The sequence below is a fragment of the Pocillopora verrucosa genome, chromosome 4 (genome assembly GCF_036669915.1).
Source record: "Pocillopora verrucosa isolate sample1 chromosome 4, ASM3666991v2, whole genome shotgun sequence".
In the NCBI taxonomy this organism is placed as follows: Eukaryota; Metazoa; Cnidaria; class Anthozoa; order Scleractinia; family Pocilloporidae; genus Pocillopora; species Pocillopora verrucosa.
In genome coordinates, this window is record NC_089315.1 from 16,758,122 (window position 1) to 16,764,140 (window position 6,019).

At 38.0% G+C, this 6,019-nt stretch overlaps 1 long non-coding RNA gene across 1 annotated transcript; it reads right to left on the minus strand.

Annotated features, from left to right (window-relative positions):
- Positions 1–1,219: 1,219 nt before the first annotated feature.
- LOC131775567 (uncharacterized) lies at positions 1,220–4,659 on the minus strand. Its single transcript, XR_009339473.2, has 4 exons — positions 4,466–4,659; positions 2,943–2,978; positions 1,535–1,585; positions 1,220–1,441 (listed from the first exon to the last, which is right to left on the minus strand). It is a non-coding gene; the product is annotated as an uncharacterized lncRNA (long non-coding RNA).
- Positions 4,660–6,019: the final 1,360 nt, after the last annotated feature.

Sequence of the window (6,019 nt, forward strand, 5' to 3'; positions counted from 1 at the left end):
CCAAGAAGACGCGTAAATAATTTACCTTCGGGGTTCCAGGCTTTATCGTTTTTGTTTTCGAGGACAACCAGCAAATGTACATAGTTTTGCATCGCACGTGCTAAGCTGTTATTCTGGTAATTAAATCTTTTTTTTCACTATGTTCGCGTTGTCATAGCTGCCCTGGTTTGCGTTGGTCCCTATTTCATGGTCCAGGCAAAGAGTGTACAGTTGTAGTAGATGTAAAACTGTTTTATTCTGGTTACCGCTATTGTAAAATTTTTAACTGTTATTGTTGCTTACTTTTCTTCTTTCAGGTAGTCAAGGTTATAAGGACGGTCACGGAAGAAGAGAATGGTGAATATAATAGATATGTTATCGAGACAGAAATCATTGTTATTTGGTGGAAGTTTCCTGTTTCGGTAACTTGCACCGGCAAGCATTTTCAGTTTCGTTGAGTAGTAAAGTGTTATGCAATAGATCAGAAATGTTAAATGCTCCAATATCATCGCTTACTTTTCCTCTTCCGGCTTTTTAAAATATTCACTGTGTTTTTAATTTATCATATACAGTGCACTTGTACTTGGCATATATTTTATTGACTTATTGCCAGTTACATATGACGGGAAAAAGTTATTGATTAGATTTCTGTTTTAAAATTTCTTTCACATCGGCAGAGGAAGGAAGACGAAATGAAAGGTCCAAGAAGGTAGCAGCGTGAAAAGGAAGGAGAAATTTGCTAACATTCCAAACTATCGCGTGCACCACTATGTAGATTGAATGGGTTTTGATTTGAAAACTTTGATCACATTGTGTGTTTAATAAAGAAAAGAAAAAAAGGTCTGCCTTTCCAAAGGCTATGTTCATAAAAGTTATTTGTCCACTTTTAAGTGCAAGTGATTGTCACGAGAAATGACCATCTCAGGCAAGAAACCAAAGAAAAATGTCAACCATGGAGTGAACGAAAAATCGGGGGTCGATCCGCCACCGTCCCCCACCACACCCACCTCTTATAGACAGTTGATTTGTAATTTAAGACGAGTCCATCCTTGTGGTAAAACTAAATCTTTATTAAGAACACATGCGTATTGTAAGACACATCCTTATTACGATATGTCGCACCACAATGTTGAACTCGTCTCAAATTACAAAACAACTGTCTATAAGAGGTGGGTGTGGTGGGGGACGGTGGCGGATCGACCCCCGATTTTTCGTTCATTTGACATTTCTCTTTGGTCTCTTGCCTGATATGGTCATTTCTCATGACATCTAAAAAGTAAGATAGAGAGAGCTTCAAATGAGCCATACAAACGTCTCCCGCCAAAGACTTAAAATTAATTTTTCTCCAATACAACAAGGACGCCCGTCCGTACTTTACGTTATCTAAGTGAACCACAAGGTAGACTCCAAATTCAAACTTCTTTGCGGGGTTGAAATTTTTTGTTGTTTTGCGCAGAGATACCTACGAAATAAAGAGAAATAAACGAATTACCCACTTTCTTAAATATTGTAGACGGCTTCATATCGTCAAATTTACCACAACGGTTATACTCACCAGAATATTGTGTATCCTAGTCTCCTTGACCTCTTCAGATCGCAAACTCCGCTGTATTGGAAAGAAATGAAAAATGCAAGATGTGTAAAAAAATTTCTTCCTTGCTGGCTTAATTAAAAATAATTTGCTTTAAATGACATTTAAAATATAACAACAATTAAAAATTACCATTCAACTACACACAGAAACTAGGAGAGGTGAAGTACATTTTGAATCCGCTTGTTTCTCCATAAAATAAGTAATCATTAAAGTAAAATTTGCAGACTGACTTCACAAATAAGAAATAATCCAGGAAGGTTTTGTTTAAATTTGCGAGTCTTGTCGGTCGCACAATGAGGTGGTTGGCTTATGGAAAATTTCTGCGAACAAATTCTGACATTTCCCCTCCCCCCCCCCCCTGGCAACCCAAAGGCATTTGACTGTTGTGTGTACCCGGGGGAGGATGGGATATTTGAACCTTACTTGGGTGGAAAGGAGCATTTGAACTGGTCTTTCAAGCCTAATAAACGTTCTTTTTGGAGGAGTTTGAAGGTAAAGAGTCTGCTTTCATGAGCGTAAGACCATTTTCACCTCATACAATGATGCTTACAAGAAATAAAAACCCTCCAACAAAAGAACTAACACTTGACTTTGCTAAATTTTTATAATATTCGTTGATCACACAAAGAATTGTTCAAAATTGAGTGGGGCATTTGAACGCAACTTTGTCCGGGGGGAGTGGGGGGGGGGGGAGAGGGAGAATTCGAACGAGTCAATGTGCAAAAGTTTACGTGTCTGGGGGGTTGCCCAAAGGGGGGTTTTGAAACACCGAATTGATTGACAAATGATTAGGTGATTTGCGTGGTTTTCGAATAATGAACAAAATTCCCCCTGTGACTTATTAGAAGGCTTTATAAGGTAGATGTGTAAACAGAAAGTCACTAAGTTGGGATTCCAAAAATTAAATTTGCCCTAGAATGAGTGAGATGGGTTCTATAATTAAGCACAGAATTGATGAGGGCAGGGGGTTCTTAGAGGCCAGCAGGACATAACTAGCATAAATTGACTGAACTAATCCCCCCTAAATGGTCTATAATATACCAAAAATATTTTAAACAATTTGCATTAATTATCTGCCCTCCCCCCCCCCCAAAAAAAAAAAAGTTGTAATAAAATACATGCATCAGTCATCAGTGGTAAATGAATAAACTTTTTGATTGCTTTACCTGAACCAAAGCCCAAAACGGATCTATGAGAATTTAAATTAAATCGAGATACAGTGTAACTGTTTGTGACAGTGCAAAAATACCATTGATTTTGGGTTTACATCTTATTGGTGTAATACAGGAAATTACACCTGCAAAAGCTTACATTACTTTGGAAACCTGGCATGTAAAATTGCTGTAATGAATAACAAAAAATAACTTACTGTTAATTTTAATCAGATACGTCCTCCATGTGTCCACTGCACCCCAACATGATAATTGAACCCAGAAATAAAAACAAGGAAATAACATCTCAAAATTCAATCTTTATGGTTATTTTCAAATTGGCTTAACCTTTGTTCTATGCAAAAAAAATTCCTCCTATTGCTTACACAAATTATTTTTTATTCTGGCAAAGTGACTAAGGAGTTGTAATGTTTCTCACTGAGAGAATGTGACCTACTTAGAGTCCATGGGCTAGAGTACTGTTCTCCCATCTGTTAAACACTGTACTAAGGTAGTTCAAGATCTGTTCAGTGCAGCAAGACAGTCAAGTTTTCAAAACATTTTTCACACACTTCTCTTTGTTTTTTTTGTGGACTAAGTCTTAGCATCCCAGATCAAGACTAGGGAAGAGACTTAATGGGTGAAGCTGACTCCATTACAGGTCAGCTGTCAGTCACCCATCTCTTGTACACAGTTCAAGATCTGTTCAGTGCAGTAAAACAGTCCAGTTTTCAAAACAGTTTTCACACTCTCCTCTTTCTTTTTTGGTGGACCAAGTCTTAGCATCACAAATCAAGACTGAGGAAGAGACATTATGGATGAAGCAGACTCCATTACAGCTAAGCTGTCAGTCACCCATCTCTTTTACACAGTTCAAGACCTGTTCAGTAAAGCAGGACAGTCCAGATTCCAAAACAGTTTTCACACACTTCTCTTTGTTTTTTTGGTGGACTTAGTCTTAGCATCCCAAATCAATACTGAGGAAGAGACTTTATGGGTGAAGCAGACTCCATTACAGGTAAGCTGTCAGTCACCCATCTCTTTTACACAGTTCAAGACCTGTTCAGTACAGCAGGGCAGTCCAGATTCCAAACAGTTTTCACACACTTCTCTTTGTTTTTTTGGTAGACTAAGTCTTAGCATCCCAGATCAATACTGAGGAAGAGACTTTATGGGTGAAGCAGACTCCATTACAGGTCAGCTGTTAGTAACCCATCTCTTTTATACAGTTCAAGATCTGTTCAGCGCAAGACAGTCCAGTTTCCAAAACAGTTTTCACACACTTCTCTTTGTTTTTTGGTGGACCAGGCCTTAGCATCCTAGATTAAGACTGAGGAAGTGACTTGATGGATGAAGGCGACTCTATTGCGATCTGCTATCAGTCATCTCTTATCCACACTTCAAGATCTGTTCAGCTCAGTAAGCTGGTCCACTTGTATTTTAAACAAATGAAGTGATCATAGAATGCCTAGGTGGTAAAAAACTCATGCGATGATAATGGAAATGTAACGGTGAGCCTTTGTAAAAGCAAATGTGACTTCTCCGAAATTCCTTATGTTGACTCGTGATTAGCGTGGGTCAATACTGGTAGGTGGGTCGGTCAGTGTTTTGCCGAAATGAAACATTGCAAGCTCTACATATTAAGAGCATGTAACAACCGTGGACAATCGACTCTGCCCTTAAAAAGGGAAAAAATCCTACACACTGAGAGAAAAATTTGCAGAAATCAGTTTTCGCTTACCGCAACTAGACGTTTGAACGAGAATCAAATCTCCATCATTTCAGGATGTTGTCTCGTCAAGTGGTTGTTAAATGCACCAAAGCAACTGAAAGAGTTTTTCCTACATTGAAACGTCGCCAGTGGCAAGCAAAAATGCCATTTGTGCAAAGTAAACGCGTTAACCACTCTTCCAAATCAAACCGTGCTCGAGGTTGCGATCGCCATCTTGAATAGCAGGATTTGTGGTTCCCAGTACCTTCTCAATCTAGGCACGGTTTGTGTTACTTGATATATTCAAAAAGAAAAATCTCTCCCTTCGACTAGATTTACCAAGACAACGGTAACTTGATTCGTAGTCATTTTTGTTTGTTTTTTCGGCTGACATTGAAGTGAAATCTGTAGCAAAAGCACACAACCTAGTAACAGGCTTCTGATGACAGCTAATGGAAGAACACACTTGCCAAACGTTCCTACATCGCCCTATAAAAGCGACCAGTCAAAGGCTAACTTTTCGGTATACAGCTGTTTCGAGAAAGGTTGTCAGAAAAAAAGGACAAAGGAGCACGGAACAATCTCGAGGGGTAATCTAAGTATACAGTAATCAATAAATTTTAACAAGTCAAACAAATAAATAAGTAAATAAATTTATCAACCCGCAATGCCTCGTCCTTACTGGCTTTTTTTCAGGTTTGCCTTGAAACCTGAGGACCTGAAAACTACTCACAATACCTTTCGAGATGATGCGTGCATTTTTACGGTTTTTTTTCCGACCTTTCTCGAAACAGCTGCATAATAACGTGTAGCAGCATTTCGTTATTCCAGAAAAGTTTATTCATTATACTTAAAGACATCACCTTGTCAACCTAATTTTATAACTTATTTAGTTGCCGCTATAAGGTGCTTTTTAATGTTTCCTGGAAATCTTTCGGGAAAAGGTAGCCCATCAATCTATTTCCATTTTTTCCTCGAGCGCATGCCATCATATCTGCAGGTTAGCTCTAAAGGGGCTGTTGACATTTCGAAAAAGGAAGGGGGAAAATGAATAATTGAGGGACTTAACCCGTACACTGAATTACCCTGACCAAGAAAATTACCCCCAAGAAAATGCCTGTATGTTAGAAATTGAAATTATCGAGAAAGAAAACGACGCTCTCAGTAACTAAGAAAAAATATAGTGCTCTGAAGTTATTGGTCGAAATCCAACTGACAAACTGGATGAATCGTTTGCTCACCGTTACATTTCCATGTTCTAGGCAAGATGATGAAAAAAAATAAAAACCCTTGGGCCCCTTTTTGTGTCTATGGCTTCTGTTAAGTCAAAATCCACGATGGTAAGAATTAATGCATTTAGTTTATTAAACATGAATAAACTGACACTTTCTTTAATTAATTTATGTGTTATTGATCAACCATGAAGAAGTCAAATAACTAGATATTGTCCAAGTTGATTACTTTTTCTTTCTTTTTAGTTCGTTTGTTTGTTTGATTTTTCTAGACTTCTTCTTAGCAAACAATTTTGAAACTCATTGTAGTTTTCTTCGATTTGAATTCCTTCAGGATGTATTTAAATTAACA